General features: G+C 41.8%; 1 protein-coding gene and 1 pseudogene across 9 annotated transcripts in view; one reads left to right on the top strand and one right to left on the bottom strand.

Annotated features, from left to right (window-relative positions):
* Nucleotides 1-17,311, top strand: part of Limch1 (LIM and calponin homology domains 1) — a 298,145-nt gene that overhangs the window by 149,685 nt on the left and 131,149 nt on the right. The gene's annotated exons all lie outside the window — the stretch shown is intronic.
* Nucleotides 5,410-6,662, bottom strand: LOC127232385 (elongation factor 1-gamma-like; annotated as a pseudogene).

Genomic DNA, 17,311 nt, shown 5'->3' with positions numbered 1-17,311 from the left:
TTGTAAACACTATGTTTTATGGCACCTGAAAATTCCAAACAGTAAATCCACACACGGTATTTCTGGTCACATATTTCAGGACCCTGTTTTTTAGAATCTGCACAAAGAAATATTTCATGCCCTTTATGGAGTTTTAATAAAAAACAACAGGTGGAAAATGGATTCTGCAGTAGCATGAGCGACTATAACCATAAATACTGGTATCTCAGAATTACTCCAGCAGAGACTGTAAACACATTAATCACCCAACAGTGCTGGATTCCATTCTCAGATGTCATCTCAGTTTCAAGCACAGACATTTAAATGCTACCATTTAAATTCAAAACACTGAATGGATATGATGATCTTTTATGTTCATGGGGATTCACAGAGAAAGCTTGATAGTTTCCTCATCTATAAAACGGGACTAATAAATCTCCTTTCGGCATTATGAGACCAAGCAAGCTGACACACATTAAATGTGTAAGATGATGGTGGATGGTATGTAGTATGTTTTCAGTAAACCATGGCAGTGCTTATTATTTATTACGCTTGTGTTCATTTTCATGGATGCAGGACTAGGAACCATCTAACTGTTTAACTACACTATTCTTTTAGAAATGGGGAAACTAACATGCAGAAAGTGGTAACTGGCTGAGGACCCTGCAGCTGGTTTGTCTCAGAGTTGGAACTTGAGCCTTGTGCCCTGAGACGCACTTCCTTCTGTCCAGTACCAGAATGGCTGACAGTATTGCAAGCCTACTGTGTGCTGGAGACCACATTGTCTTGCAGAAATGTATCTGGGTCTCTGGAGTTCTAGGGACCTTTCCCTTCTTCCTCCAAGGGAGCAGAATCCCGCCTCCCTTCCCAATAAGTGTGGCAATCAACTCTCTAGCACTTCATTCTCCTTCCCTGCATCAGCATTTCAGCTCTTGCAACCCACTCTGCTTTGAGCATGGCTCTGCGGTAGTGAGGATCTTGCCTGGCAAGAGAATGTAGGGGCATCTGAGCTGCTGTGAGAGGTTCACATGAGGGGAGCTGCACCTCCCATCTCTGTGTATGGGGGGATCTGCTGAAGCTCAGTGCAGAGTATGAGGACATGCTGGGGTGAGTAAGATCTCTTATTGAAAAGTATATATGATGGATGTTCAGGGGAGAAGGAAGGAACCTATGTCGATTTTTGTGTTTAGTTTAAGACATTACTTTTTATAACTATGGCTAAAGTGATTTAAAAAGCAATTTCCTATCACTAGCCCTTGATTTGGATTTTTACTTTTTACAACCTTCCTCCACCACTAGTAGCTTAGGCTTTAAATCTCCTAAGCAGAATATTGTCTTTTCCTTTAAGGGTATGTAGCTAAAGGCATGGCTATATCAATTTGTCAAACTCAAGAGGAGGTTAAGAATTTTGTGAATGAGAAGCAACCTGGCTGTATTTTGAAGACCCAACCCAACAACCCAACAAACAGCCCCTGGTGTCTGAGAGGTGTGAATACATACCTAGGAGGTAGCTCTCACCCAGGACCTCCCTCTCACTGTGCTTGCCTCCACTGCCCCCTTTGCATTGTGAAACTCTCCTTTCCTGGCAACAAAGGGGGAAATAATCAGGGAGGAAACTGGGCAGGGAGGAAGAGGTAGTGGCTCTGGATTCAGGGCTGGATAACCAGCCTCACCCACTGCTCCTTGTCCACAACAATCTATGTTTACAGTAGGCAGAGAAAGGACTGGAGATTATTCCTGGGCAGTCTTCTAATAAAATTCTGTCAAAGCTGTCCGAACTAGAGACACTACTTATCAAGGGGAGGAAATATCCCATCATCAAATTTATGGAACTGCATCGAAAACCAAACTGACACAGCTTCACGAATCCCCATGGCAAAATGATTCATCTTCACAGGGTTGGAAAATCTATTTTTATCACCTTTATTCTGCCAACTCCTCATTTTTATTCTCTCCCTGACCTACTGTGATTTCCTTCATGGTGCCGAGTCAACCAAATAACCTCCAGAGTCTAACTGTTCTCACTGGACCATTCCAGCCTGGCTGATTCAGCAGCGGGGGGGGGGGGGGAGGGGTTGAGAAGGGAATTGTTCTGACTGTGTAGGTGGGGACTGCCAGAGGCTACAAGTTTCTGCGGCTACTAGGGACCCTCGGAGTCTGCCTAGGTGTGAGCCACCTCTGCGGCTTGCTTTCTCTGCAGGTGTGTTGAGTGTTATGGATGACTGTTAACTCTTCCAACTGACTCAAGCATAGAAGGCCTCCATATTTGACTGGGAAGGAAGGCACACAAAGGCCACAATACTTTTTTCTCCTTCCTCCTACCTTCACGCTGTACATTTCCCTGTGCGCCTTCATGTCCCTCGCTATCCCTCCAGCATCTTCCATGTCACCAAATGGTTTCTGTGAATTCTCAGAAATGTTAAAAAGAGTGGGATTGTTTCCTCTAAAGACATGGAAAAGAACTGCTTTCCGGGCTCTCTTGAACAGCATACTCAGCAGCCACTTTGGATGATAGACAAGTGACTAGAAAAGCAGTGAGAATGTGGCTACATAGTGCCCAAACTCATGGCGTTTGTGGCATCTTCAGCACCTGGTAGACAGTGGATATTCAATAGGAATTTGCTGAATGAACATGCTCCGTTTCTCATAACCCCCGGCCTTCTTAAAATCTTTCAGAAGGCTGTGGTATGTTTTCTTAGCAGCTGACATTCTGTACAGTTGACCTTATCTGAAACCCTGAACTTTCAGCTTCATGCCTGTGGATTGGCAGAACTGGCAGATCCCTTAATAATTTAAAGCCTGTGTTTCCTTGCCTGTAAAAGGGGCTTGATAACTGCCTTACTGGTTTTCCTGCAAGAACTGGAAAAGAAGAAAGGAAAGTAGAAGGGAGAGAAGATGGAGGAACAAGAGGGAGAAGAGAGCAGTAAAGGAGGAAGAGGTGATGGAGGAGGATTGATCAATGAGATGAATCTGGAGTCCTTTGAGGTTTGGGCTCTCGTGTGTGTGTGTGTGTGTGTGTGTGTGTGTGTGTGTGTGTGAGAGAGAGAGAGAGAGAGAGAGAGAGAGAGAGAGAGAGAGAACATTCCTTCTCATCTTTCCAGAATACTGACTGCATCTCTGCTCCACCCAGGTACTAAACCAGATGTCAGGTGGTCAGTGTTGGAACCAGCCACCTCAGGTCTTACCCTGATAGATGCTGCTGTATGAACTCTGCAGGGTGTAGCCGACTGTAGGGTGCCAACAACTAATCAGAACAAGAAACTCAGCTCCATGCCCCTTTTCCTGATGCGTTAGAGAGGAATGCCCAGTTGATCTAGAAGGACAATGTTAACTGTACTCAGTCCTAGCAGCTGTAAGATCAATCAGGGAGGGTTGTCTATGTATAGAGTGGCATGCCAAACTGTTCTGAAAATTGATATAAAGGAGAGATAAGGATGAGCCGCAGGTAATTGGTCCCAAGGGTCCCAAGACTCCTAAGGCCCAGCTTTGATCAGATGGCTTGATGACTCCATGGCTCCTGGTACAGTTTTAGCTATCAAGCTTGTATTTGGTTCCTTCCAGAGCCCAGAGCCTCACATCTCTTGAGTATGTGAGATGTACTAATTTCTCCCTGGCTTCTCCAGTCTATGGAACATCTACTTTAATATGGCTCGTCCTTTTTTGACATTGACCACCTTCAACAATATCCTGTACTTGCCCTTGACCCCATTCCCTCCCTCTTTGTCAATGTTTTATTCCTAGACATCAGGGAGCTCTGAATTTCAGAGCGTGCTGTTAATTTTTACTATGCTTTCTTTCTGGAGGCTGGATGGATTCCGGGCTCTGTTTTCTGTAAGTAGTCATTTCTTCCACAGCAGCCATCTGCAAGGAGCTGGAGGTTACGAAATGACTAGAGCATGTTTTACATGGCTATACTCAGGCTCTTCAGTTCCCATGTAAGTTTTGGCAGGAATTTCTACAGTCATTTCTGAGGGAGGTGCTGGAGAATGCTGTTGGTAAACAGCCCCCTAGCTGTTGTTGGCTGTCCCTGCAAATACCATAAAGAGCACATCTTGAAAAGTTGCTGTGGATTCCCTGCCTCTCCAAGGGCTGAACCCTGGACTGACCTCTGAAAAACTGATCTCAACCATACTTGTGGGATGAGCAGTGGCCTGGAAATGCTGTGCTTGCTCTGGCTTCTTCTTGACTTCTCTGGGCCACAGAACAGCTCTGGTTGAATCACTTTACCCTTGTTATATATCTTGGGATTTTCACTCCAGCCCAGATTCTGCTGGAATCATTTTTTGATAGAATTTATTTTGACTTTCTTGTTCATTTTAAAATTTATCTAACCAACCTAGAAATTTCCAATATATTGATTTTTATTCACATTGCTGCTCTTACATGTTCACTTTAAAACATAGGGAAACTTAGGATATTCTTGGATATGTGTTTACCTGTACACAGATGGGACTGATGGTAGGTGTGTCTGGACTCAAATTATTCTGCCCTCCCACCCAACTACTTATATACCTATCTACTTATCTAGTAACAACTTTTAGGAAGAAAAAATACCTATAGAAAAAAGTGATAGGAATAGACTGGTAAGAAAGAAAAGTGAGAAATGGTAAAGAGGAGAGAGAGAAAGAAAAGGGTGGAAGGGGAGAGAGGAGGAAAGGAAAAGAGGGGACAGGGAGAAGAATGGAAGGAAAAGCTGACTGTCTCTTTTCCCTCATTTCCCCCTTAAATACTCCTGCTGTTTTCTGACAGTGACCCTGTTCTCTTCCCTTAAATAAATTTGTCTTCTATTCTCTAAAAATAAACATACACAGGAATTTTCCCACCTCATCATTTTGCAGACATCACTCCATCATAGGGCTCACATTCTGTCTCACTATGAGAGATACTGCTCTGCATGTTTCCATAGTGGGAGTGTCTTATATCAGTAAGTATTAACAAGAAGAAAGAAAACCACCTATACAGTGCTTCTGTAGATGAATCCTCACATGGTGATCACCAGAGCTAAAGAAATTATGAACTACTTCTTATAATAGTCCTGAAGAATTACCTGTTACTAATTACTATGTGTAATGGCCAAGGGAACCATTGACTCTCAAGGAATAATGAGCCTCTGTTACCATCAGTATGGGCTTTTTGGGTGATTAATATCTTGATATGATAAAAGCTAATTGCATCAAATGTGTGAAGGAGAAGATAACATAGAACTATGTCTAAGAGATTTGAATGCCAATTCCTTTAATGGATCCAGCACTTTCATCCCTAGTGAGTGTTGCCAGGATAGCTGGTTGACCTCAGGGCTCAGAATGTCTAATGGTATTTAGTTTTGATTCTAAGCATGCACATGTTTTTAAAAGAAATATGTTGACCTATAATTGCACATGTACATATAAAGATATAAAATATATGAATTATGTGTTTGTTTTCCATGTCTTATGAAAAGTACTCTCAAACCAGGGTCTAGGTCTCTTGGCTGTTAGGACCTAGTTTCCACCATATATGTGACACAAAGTCTACCTGCCAATCTAAACTCAGAGGAGAGGTGTGCTCTTGGCTTCAATTGACCCAAACATGAGAAATTGATCTGTTGTTGTTGGCTCCAAAAAGAACAGCACTAGCAAAGGCATTCTTCCCCAATGTGATCAATTTCTGGTACATTCCTGTGATGAGGTTACAACTCGTGAAGGTTTGAGGAAGATCTTCAGGAAAACAGAACTCAGCATACCATAGGGATCAGCCATCCTTATCAAAGTGCTCCCAAAATGGGGCAGAACCACAGAGAGAATGGCCTCATTGGAGCAAATGTGCTTAAACTCATCCAACACAAAGATATTCTTGGGGAGGTGAGTGACAGGTCTCTAGGCCTTAGGCTCAGCAGCACATTCCTGCTCACACTAATCTTTCTCCCCTTCAGGAACTGTGGTAGCTGCCTTTTTTCTTCTTTCCACTCAGCCTGGGGTTTCTTCTTCTCTTCCCATGAACCCTTTTCTTTCCTTGGGTTATCCTTTTGAGGCTGTCTCTGTGCAGACTGCTTAGCATCAAACTGGGCCATCTTTTCACCCACACTCCTATGACAGCCATGAACTTGGACTAGTTAATGCAGGTGAGGAACCACTATTTGGTAATGGGGACTAGCAAAAAGAAGGCTCTATGACCTGTTTCTAGAGCCACAGCAGGGAACAGACAACTGTGATATCAGCCAGTGATATCATTATCACCAGAAAAGTCTTCAAGTGTGTGTCCATCAGCCCCAGGATTCACCTCACATCCTCCTTTGCATTTTCAGTGGTCTGTTTGTTGTGGTGCATTGATGCCCATTGTGGGAAACATGAAGGTGTTCCTGAGTGGCTAGAGGAATGATGTTACTATTAACAAAGCTCATCCACTGCACTGTGTGAGTTGCTGCCTCTGGATTACTTCTCCATAGTTCCTCCTTGCTCACACAATACTGTAGGCAATGACAAATCTGTCAAACACACAGAATCTGTTGTTACTCTCAAATGGTGGAACCTCATTGGGAGGAAAATTGTGGAGAAACTCAGGGGCGCAGTTGGTTTGTCCAAAGTAGAAGTGAGGTAGTATGTAGACCTGAGCCCACTGTACTGAGCAGCAATGAGGGCCTTGAAGACATCAGTAACTCCAACGCCCCAGTTTTCAGGATATGAGTGCAGGATCCCTGGCACCATAGTGATTCTTCAGGGAAAGGGTGAATTATGTTTGAATGTATTGAGGTCTTCTTTGAGCTCTTATAGAGATGGTGTATCCTGAACTAGAAAGTTGGGTTTTTCATGAAATCAACTTGTTTGATACACATGACAGCTAAAGTTCAGTTCTTATTTACTCACCCTGAATTGAATGATATGTTGTAGGATATTTTGATCCCACTCTGACACTCCCAAGACTGACACTAACATTTAGGATAGATAGACACAGGAAGTAGTAGGGAGGAGCTTAGAAATATTCTTGCCCCCTTTTAGATGGATGAAGGAGAGAGAGGGGTCACTGGTTGCTTCTTTGCCGTTTCTCAGATCATTCAGGTTCTTAACCCTGATATCTGATTCCCAAGTTTTTATTGATAAAGAATAATTAGATAAACACTTCAGAATGAAGCTATTCCTTTTTCTATGAGCTCTTGGATGAAGGCTAGCTAGTGTGTGACACAGTGTACTGATTGGTACCTTCATAGTCATTGCATGTTCTTTATGATCATGGATGATTGACAACACTTGAAGAGATATTGTCACCATCTCAATTCTCCCACCCAGATCATAAATCCTCTGTTTGGCCCCTTAACCTCAGAGCACCACTGCCATTTGGGATCTTGATACCTTGACTGTCGGGCTATGATGATGATGATGATGATGATACAAAGACATCTGTCTACACCTTTCTAGAAAGTGTGTGGCATGCATTCACTTTGAGATTAATTTTTATCACTTTGACATCTTACACACCCTAGTTTGTCCCTCCTCCTCATTTGTTTTACATGTATGAATGACAGATTTATAGGGCATGTCAACAAACTCACCATTGTGGAAATCATCCTTCTTTAGATATTTACATCATCCTTCTTTAGATATTTACATTTCTATTTCTGTCTGGAATTCAACCTTGTCTCCTGTGGGGACCCTTTCCTGTTCAAGTAACACGGTGAACTAGTGTTGTTGGGTTCTAATGGGCCAAATGAAAGATCAGTCACTCTGAAATAAATCTCCAGACCTGTAGAGAACAGATGCAGCTGGTGAGACAACTGAAGGACATAGCAGATCCTTGATAGACTGTGAACATTCTTGAGCCTTTTGAATAAAAGCAGTCTTTCCCTGAGTGTCTATGTGCTTGGAAACTTATGAAAAAAAAAAATAACCATAGTAGCATGGTATTTAGTGTGTGTGTGTGTGTGTGTGTGTGTGTGTGTGTGTGTGTGTGTGTGTTCTTAACCCTGCAAAGATTTTCTTGGCAGGACTTGAAGCAAACTTGGCTGTCATCTACTTTCCTCCTGTTGAGGGGAGGAGCTGAGCCCAGGGGACTGGTGTAGTGAGGAGAAGCCATTAAGGATAGAGGCCAGGAGGAGCCTCTGGTGCCCTGAAACTCCCTAGCTTTCCATTACCATGTTCACCCTGTTCCCTAAAGCCCTGTTTCCATCATGTATATTTCTCTGTGTGTGTCTTTACTTCGCTGGAGCTCTAATGTCAGAGCCCGCCCTATACCACATACCTCCTGTTGTCCTCTCTCACCTCGAGTTGCTAGGTCAGCCGAACTGACATCAACATGGTTAAGCTTCCAAACTAAGGGCCTCATTTATCTGTGCTGGGCAGCTTATGAGAACACCCACACTTTGCTGTCATAGGCTTAGCCTTCAGGGACTCTCCAACTTGCCTAAGTTACCTCCTGGGTCCTTGCCAGGTAATGAGGATGCAGTAATTTGTATTATTCTCTCTTCCCTTGCCCACCTGTCCTGTTTCCATTGTGAAAACAACCCTCTGACTTGATACATGCCTACAGGGACTTCTGTCCCACAGGACAGTTCCTTGCTATCGTCTTTGTGGTGATCTCAGAGTTCCTTCCACCACAAGAGTGAAACAGATTAATCACGTTGAAGTTCAATGCTGTGTAACTTGGAATGCTAAGAAAAGTTTGGAGATATTTTTAGCAGAAGGGAATATTTTGATAAATATCTCTCACCTGAAATATTTCTCAAATTTTCTATTTCTAGTTTTTTTAGCAGTTTCACAAAGGGGTATTGTATGAGGCGGAGAAGAAAAATATTTTTATTTCCTGTCCTTGACATTGAGTGGCATTGATAAAAGCTTCAAGGCTCTTTGAGCTCTGGATCTCCTGGGTGTGGTAGGGAACACATTCTATGAGAAAGAAACTGAGTGGGGTTTTTTTTGTTTTGTTTTGTTTTTCCTGTTTGTCAGCATGAGAAGAGAGTAGCTATGGAAAGTGATGGACAGTTGTCATCAGGGATGGAAAACAAAGAACTCTGAGAGAAGGCCATAGCAAGAGTAATGGTGTAGCTACCACTCTATCTGGCTATATTCTCAGTGTTGACCTTAAGCAGTGGCTACTTGCTTCCATACAGTCCTTCTTGACTTGTAATTGTTGAATTCTCCATTGCTCTGTCATGGCCATTTAGTCATCACTAAGCCAATAATAGTCTCTCATGCTTGGTCAGAAAATAATTCACTAGAGTAAGGCACATGTTTGATTTTTCAAAGTTAGGTAAACAGAAAGTTTATGTTTTAAATAGAAGAAAAAATCTATTCAGTAATGTATATTCACTGCACTTTATGTATATTTGATGATTTAGATGTTTTGGGACATTGTTCAGGTTATGTAGGTTTGAAAACATGAAATATTAACAATTAAGAAAATGACTTATTGCTCCTACCTGACTTTCCTGTTTATCCTTCAAGATGGTCCAAACTCTGTCACAGAATGCCTTTCATGTAGAAGGATAACCTCACACATCTATAGTTTATATGTGCATGTGCACACGGGCATGGGCACACATGCTTATATGTAGATTCACATGGGCAAGTGCATGTGTGTAAAGGGTAGAAGTTGGCAATGAGTGTTTATCTCAGTCATTCTCTATCTTATTTGTGTGTGATGTGGTGTGTGTGTGTGTGTGTGTGTGTGTGTGTGTGTGTGTTCTGGTAGGTAGAACACTGGTCCTCATGCTTATACTTCATGTAGTACATGACTGAGCTGTCTCAGTTCCAATAGCTATGTTTTTAATGAAGATAATCCCATGAACCTGCTTATATTGTGTTATCTTTGCCTGTGGAATGGAATTGATGTATTTCAGGTTTGTTTGTTTGTTTTGTTTTGTTTTGTTTTGTTTTGTTTTTTGATCTCCACTTCCTTCTCTTTAACCCCTTCACTCATTCCCTGCTCCCGGGTCTTTGAGGCGCATAAACCTCCCTTTTCTTCCCTGATTTACTGTTCCAGTTAGCATGTTGTTCCACTTAGTGACCATGTTGCCTCTGCTGTGATAAATCACAGCCCTGTATTGGCATGAGCTGTAACACAGCTTAGCAAATACCACCTTCTGGTCAGTTCTAGGTACCTCTAGCTCAGCTCCATGTTTTGTTCCTCAGCAACTGCCAAGGCAGCCCCTTCCCCACTCCCACCCTAGAGATGGCACAGGTTGCTTGGATATTCACTACTAAAGAGTTAAAGGTTGGCAAATGGGGACTTTCTTTACAATTGGTGTTTCATGCTATTCTTTTTCCAATTTCTTTTAGCTAACAAATAATTGTAGGTCTTTGTGGGGTACGGTGAGATATTATAAGATGGAGGATGACTGCCAGGTGAATTAGTCTGTACATCACCTCACACACTTGTCATTTTGATGTAGGGACATTTGACACGGACTTAGCATGTATCATGATTACTCACACCCATCATTGTGCCATGCAGGCGCTCACTTGCTCCTCCAGTCTAAATGAACCCTTGTGCCCTCTGCCTGGCACCGTCTTGACTGTGTCTCGTCCTCCTCACTAGTCCGTGCCCTCTGCCAGGCTACTCTGTACTTGGTTTGACTTGTCCAGATTCTACATACAATGAGATCGTACAACACTTGTCTCCCTTTGCTTGTTATTGTTTAATGGGTTAGTTATGGAGCTTCATCATCCTGCTGAGCCACTTCTGTTAGCTGATCTTGGGTCAACTTGTTTTTAACCTTATCCAGTAAAGTGAGTGATGAGTAACTTTAACAACAACCTCACGAGGCTGTGGCCAGGCTTAACTGAGCTACATGAACAGAGTAACTAGACTTTTGCCAGGGGCCATGGGATGTGTTCCCAAGCATTTGGTGACAGCCACTGCTCTCCTCACAACCTTCCCTGGACTTATGCTTCCTTATCTGTGCAATGGCACCATAATAGCATCTGTGTTTGTTTGGGTTTTTTAATGCTGTGAAGAGACACCATGACCTTATATAGAAAGCATTTCTCTTATGTAAAAACATTTAATGGGGCGGGGGCTCACTTATAGTTTCAGAGGTTCAGTCCATTATCATCATGATGGGGAGCATGGAGGCATGCAGGCAGATGTGGTGCTGGAGCTGAGAATGATAAGTCTCACAGGCATCAGGAAGTCTGTTGATTGTCAACACTGAATGAAGCTAGAGCAAAGTCACCCACACAGTGACACACTTCCTCCAACAAGGCCACACCTTGTAACGGCGCCATTCCCTTTGGGGGCCATTTTCTTTCAAACCACTGCAGCTTCTAATCAGTTCATTTGTGAAGAATAATGGCACATAGTTCCATTCATTGTGCTGAATGAACTCTCAATGAATGGTAACAGGGACTTTGGCCACTTGTAAGACCATGACATTTCTCCTATTTATGGCCACCTTCTATTTGAGCTTTGTGCTGTAAACCATAAACCCATAAACTCTCCCGATGCTTGGAACCTGAACTGTCTCATCTCTGTGATCAGCCACTTGACCTCTTGGTTTCTGTTCGGCATTTGAAGTATGTACTGAATTAAACACTTGAAACAATATTTTCTTTAAAATATTTTAACCATGATCACAATACTCTTTTTTTTTTTTTTTTTTTGAAAAACTTGTTCATGAGAATCCTGTTTGAGAACTTCCTTGTCACTACCCAAAAAAAACCTTTGAAGGCTCTACTAAAATTTCTCATATTAAAAAGACAAAGCAAGGTCTTGATGTGGTTAATGTATAATGTATAAAGTATAATTTATCAGTCTTTAATTCCCCAAAGTCATTCTGATTTCCTATCAGGTTGTATTTTTAATTTTAGACCTTCGGCCAGTTTCACAGAAAGTTAAATATTGATGCCTTGCAGATACATATTCTGTGGATCAAGCACAATGTTGAGTTGTGCCTGGTCACCAGTGGCAGCTTCTACCTAGTCCAATGTCTTTTCCCAGCTTTTTCCCTTTGTGAGCATAGTCATGAGGAACTGGTTTCCATAATGACTCCACCATTCCTGGAGGCAGAAGGACCAGGAATGCAGTGTGGTTTCTAGCCAAGCATGGAGGACTAGAAGCCCGAAGCCCTGTGTTACAGACCAGACTCTGCCTCCAGAAAAGGAGGGCATGACTTTTCCTATTTGTGGAAGGAAAGAATAATGAATGATGCCAAAGGGCTTTAAACCCATGAGACTTGGGACCCTAGTCCTCCTCACTGGGGCCCATGCTATTAGTGATAGTGATGGTAGCTGACCGCTTCTGATGTGTTAGACATTGCTAAATATGTGTTGCACGCTGATTATGTGTTAAGCATTTTGTGTATGTTGTTTATTCTTCATAGTAATCCCAAGTGGTAGATGAGACAAGTGGCTGTGTTTTGTAGGACACTGACACCTAGGGCTGGGAAGGCCTTGCTCATAGGCATTGAGTGACAGATGGAAGCAGACTTGGAAGCCTGCAGCCTGGCATCCTGTCCTTCTCCTGTTTATTAATTTTTAAAAGGTTTTAAATTATTTTTATTTTATGTGTGGGTGTTTTAACTGCACATGATGTGTATGTGTATGTATGTGTACCACATGTATGCCTGGTTCCTGGGTGCTGAGGTTAAGAGACCATTGTGAACCATGATGTGGGTGCTGGGAATTAAACCTGGGTCCTCTGGAAGAGCAGCCAGTGAGTGCTCTTAACTGCTGAGCTATCTGTCCAATCATCTTCTCACTTTTATTTTGCCACATTCTAAGCACTGCCCCCTTCCCTGGTTTGTTTGGTTTTTGTTGTTGTCCTCGTTTGTTTGTTTGTTTTCTCAGCAACCTTGAGAAGTAGAACATCTTATACAATCAAAAACAGCTCAGGAGCAGTAAGCAGTTTGACCAATGTGACCTAGCTCGTTCAGTGCTGACTCTTCCCACTCTGTCCAATGCTTCAGTGCATCTCTTTCTGCTCTTCTACCTACCATTGTGAACCAGGGGGAAATGATATTATTGTACACTTTTGAAAGCTTTCTTAACATTTCTTTTACAGACAGAAACCACTGTATAATAAACACCCTGTTGATATTGTAGATATGTTTTATTTGGGAAGATATTTCAGGATACTGTATTTTCTGGTTTGTCTTAGGTTCCAAACAAAATGAAAGCTTTACCAGGGATCCATAGAGCAAGATAAATAGCTTTACATATCCTCCTGTAGAGCACTCCATAAAGTCTCTATATTTTCCTCTGATGTCTACAAATATGTTTCCTGTATTGAGGACAGTACAGTGGATAAGCACTTGCTGTGCAAGCTTGTGTTTGGGTAGTAGAGACAGGCAGATTCTTGGAACTCACTGGCCAACATGCCTAGCCCAAATGGGAAGCTTTGGGTTCTGTGTGAGACCATGACTCAAGGGAATCAGTCAAAAAGCAGTAGAGGAAGACATTCCCAGTGTCCTTCTTTGGTCTCTGCATGCATGTCCACGAAGGGGAGCACACGTGTGTACATACCATAGACACAAATGTCTGAAAAACACACCTAAAAGATCTGTTTCTTGTTTATAGAAGGTAAGAGTCAAAATGTGATGCACAATCTGATTGGTTCGTTTTATATTATATTATATGCCCAATTGATACCAGCTGGCTAGATGGATACGAAAAGTGACCTGACACTGTTAGCTTATTTCACTCTTCTAGGCATTTTAGAAAAAAATAAGTCTTCCATTTTCAAAATGCAGACTAAACTGCTTGGGCTTATCTTGCCTCACCATCTCTGCTGTACAGAGTTGGACTTCCAAACACTTGGCCTGAAATTCTAAGTAATAGTTGTCAGGAAATGGGCAGAAATTCTTCCCTTGCTTATTGTTTGTGTAAATAATAAGTGCCATGGCAACAAAATGCTAACAGCCAGATGAAGAACAGAAACATATGGAGATGTGGGAGACTGGAGAAAGAGGATGTTTGAAAGAAAGCCTTTGTTTGGCTCATTTTGATATGACCATGTGACTAACAGACTTTTGTGTATGTGCTACTAAACATGCATGGTTTTGTGTGTGTTTGAACAAAAAGACCAGGATACTAAGAATAATGAGTTAATTAATAGCTCACTTTTGTTCTAACAAAAGCTTATAAAAATATATTAATATAGTTGGGAAGAAATAAAAGCTTTGACCATGGAAGCTATCAATATATATAGTTTCTATAATTGGGGTAGGAACTTGACTTTAGTTTTCTAGTGTCATAGCAAAATGGAAAATATGATTAATTATGTAAGTTTCAATGTTCATGAGAGTCACACCAATTTTTCATGGAAAAGAAAGCTACATTTAACAGCTAACCATAAAAGAAATCCTGTTACAGGTACACATATAGAAGATGAACTCTGATTCCAATGTTTCTTCCATTTCTCTGCCTCTGTGATAGGAAGGAAACTAGTGTCATTGAAGATGGGAAGTTTTGAAAGTCATTGTTAGGACATCTGCTCAACTTGATAAGAGAACAGATGGTTCATGAGCAATGATGTGTGTCGTGTCTTTCGTCCCTCCCAACTCTATAGACTTTGTGGGTTTCACTAACTTTTCATAATCATGGACATTTCTTACAGCCTTGGTTTATATTGCCAAACTCATTAGAGACCATTCATAATAGTGCTCAATGGATGCAGGGATCCACAGGCAAGCATTGGGCTGAGCTCCAGGAGTCCTGCTGAAGAGAGAAAGGAGGGGTTGTGCGAGCCAGGGGGGTCAAGGTCATGACAGGAGAACCCACAGAGAAAGCTGACCTGTACTGGTGGGAGCTCATGGACTCTGAACTTAGGGAGTCTGCATGGTACCAACCTAGACCCTCTGCATGTAAGTGACAACTATGTAGTTTGGTCTGACTGTGGGGCTCCTAGCAGTGAGGTCATGATCTGTCCCTGGCACACTTAGCTGTCTTTTGGGAACCTGTTCCTCATACCCTATACTAGCTGGATTACCTGGCCGAGCCTTGATGCAGGGGGAAGAGCTAAGTCTTGCCTCAACTCGATGTGCCTTTCTTTATTCATACCCATGGGAGGCCTGCCCATTTCTGAATGGACACAACAGAGGAGGAGTGGATGGGGGAGGGAGGGTAGGGGTGAGGTGGGGGAAAGAGTGGGAATAGGAGAAAAGGAGGGAGGGGAAACTGTGGTCTGTATGTAAAATAATGGAAAAAAACTTAGTTAATAATAAATTTCTTTTTTTAAAAAAATCCTCAACTCATGGAGAAAAACCAACCACAGAAAATGGCTAGAAAGAAAATAAGTCTTGTAAGATACACTTTTCTTTTTATAGCTTTCTGCTTTATGAAATGAAAGTTAAGTTTACCATCAAAATGGTCAAATATTGAGAATCTTCTAGCAATGTGGAAAAAACACAGATATAAAATCAAACAAGAACATTTGTGTAGAACAGAGCAGGGAACTGTTAACCACTGCCTAAGCCATGGCCTAGGTTAGGAATGGTTTTTATGTCTGTAAAAGGTTGAGGAAATGGTAAGAGAAGAATATTGTGTGGCATGTGGAAATGAAGTGGAATTTTAATTTTATCTGTAAACACGGGAATCAGCCATGCTCCTGCATTTGCGCAACATCCTGATTACATTCCTTCTGTAATGGTGGAGCTGAGCAGTTATGACAGAAAACATGGGGCCCTCAAGGGTAAAATTATGTGTTGTTTGGTCTCTTAAAAAAATTGCCAAGTCCCATAGTGGTGGAGAAGGTACTTGTGGTGTGAGAAAGTGACGCCTCTGTGGTGTGATTCTCTCAGTGTATGTGGCTCATTCTCTATGTCCCTCCATACTGATCTCTGAAACATGACACCTGCTAAACCTGCATAAGGATCATCATGAGAGGAAGAATGTTCTAGGAACCTGGAACCATAGGCCCAATACCAAGGAGTTTATAATCTACATGTTTTGCTAGTGAAGCAGAAGGCTTTTGTTCTCTAAGAATCTGATTTTTCTTTGCCCTTTGCTGTTTTGCTCTGAGGCTGCCTGCCCCCCCCAACCTATCAAATTGTAAGCATAAGCATTTGAAAGTTTTGTGTAACAAAATATTCCAATCACCTGCTTTCCTGCTCATCCTAGACAGTGATCTCATTCTCTGTTAGTGCCTTCTTTTTCTCAGGAGCCTGGATAAAATAAATGGCTTTTTAAAAATATTTGTTTAATATGTTTGCTTTCCACAAAGCTCTGCATTTGATGTCATTACTTAATTATAATTGTTTGAAAGTTTGATGTAAGCAGAGGTAGGACCAGTTTGAAAAATTAAGAAAGCTCAGGGCTCATGGGAGTAACTTGTAAAATTATCCACTTAGGAAATTACACTAGTGCTCTGAACTGAGTTATTTTTAAAAAATGGAAGGATTCTTGTTTTCAAAGCCTGAAAGGAGGTTTATGTGATTGTCAGGAGGACTGTAAAGTAATCATCTATGTCATTTGTCATCAGTGTTCTGACATCACTCCTTTTGGGAAATATGACCACTGATCTCTGGATCACTCTAAACAAGAGTACCTGGCTTGCCTTCATCATTTAAGACCATGTGAATATCTACAGAGCCCACTGCTGTGAATTCAGGGTTCTACCCATGGAAGGCATTGTTGCCCACCTTTGGAGAACCAATTATATGTGGAGGGAGGCAGGCCCTTCAACTTAGAATAGCAGGTATTGAGAAGGATGTAGCCCAAGGTATTGTGGGAATACAGAGAAGGATATTAATGTAACCTACTTGGGAATTTGGAGAAAGATTTTATTGGGTAGAGAATAGGAGAGTTTAGAAGTTTTATTGCAATGCTTTGAATTTGCCAGGCATATGTGTTACAGGCAGATGGAAGAACATGAAGTGATGAGCAGAAGCACCAAGCAAACTGTGTACAAGGGATCTAAGCCCAAAGTTGAGTAGGATGTAGTAGGAGATCAGGAAACTAGGGAGAGAAGAACCAAGAATTGAGAAGCTCTGGGAACCAGGTCACGGGGCTTGGGATGCCTTCTAATGAAAATCTAAAGAAATTGTGCTATGAATGATAGGGATATAAGCAGAGTGATCAGCTGACTTAGTATTCTAGGGTAGACCAGAAGTCCTGGTAGCCTGATGGTGAGCTCTCACTAAAAGTTCTAGAACCAGTTTCTGTAATAGTTTCTCCTGAATCTAGGTACTAATGACTAGCTTTAGCTTCTTTATTTTATTTTTAATTTACCAAATACTTGCTATATACTGACTGTGTGCTAGAGCTTGTGCTGTTGTTTTAATGTGTGGTAATATTAAAAACAAAATGCACACTGTCCCTGTTTCAATTTCTTAGTGACAGCAATTTCAGAGCAAGGCAGGGCAGGTTCTACAGCCTGTGCCTAGACAAACTGTCTCAGTTACTAGTTTCCAAGCTCAAATTCAGTA

This window comes from Phodopus roborovskii, unplaced genomic scaffold (genome assembly GCF_943737965.1).
Source record: "Phodopus roborovskii unplaced genomic scaffold, PHOROB, whole genome shotgun sequence".
NCBI lineage: Eukaryota > Metazoa > Chordata > Mammalia > Rodentia > Cricetidae > Phodopus > Phodopus roborovskii.
The sequence above is the reverse complement of the archived record's forward strand: the minus strand, read 5'-3'. Positions and strand labels throughout refer to the sequence as shown.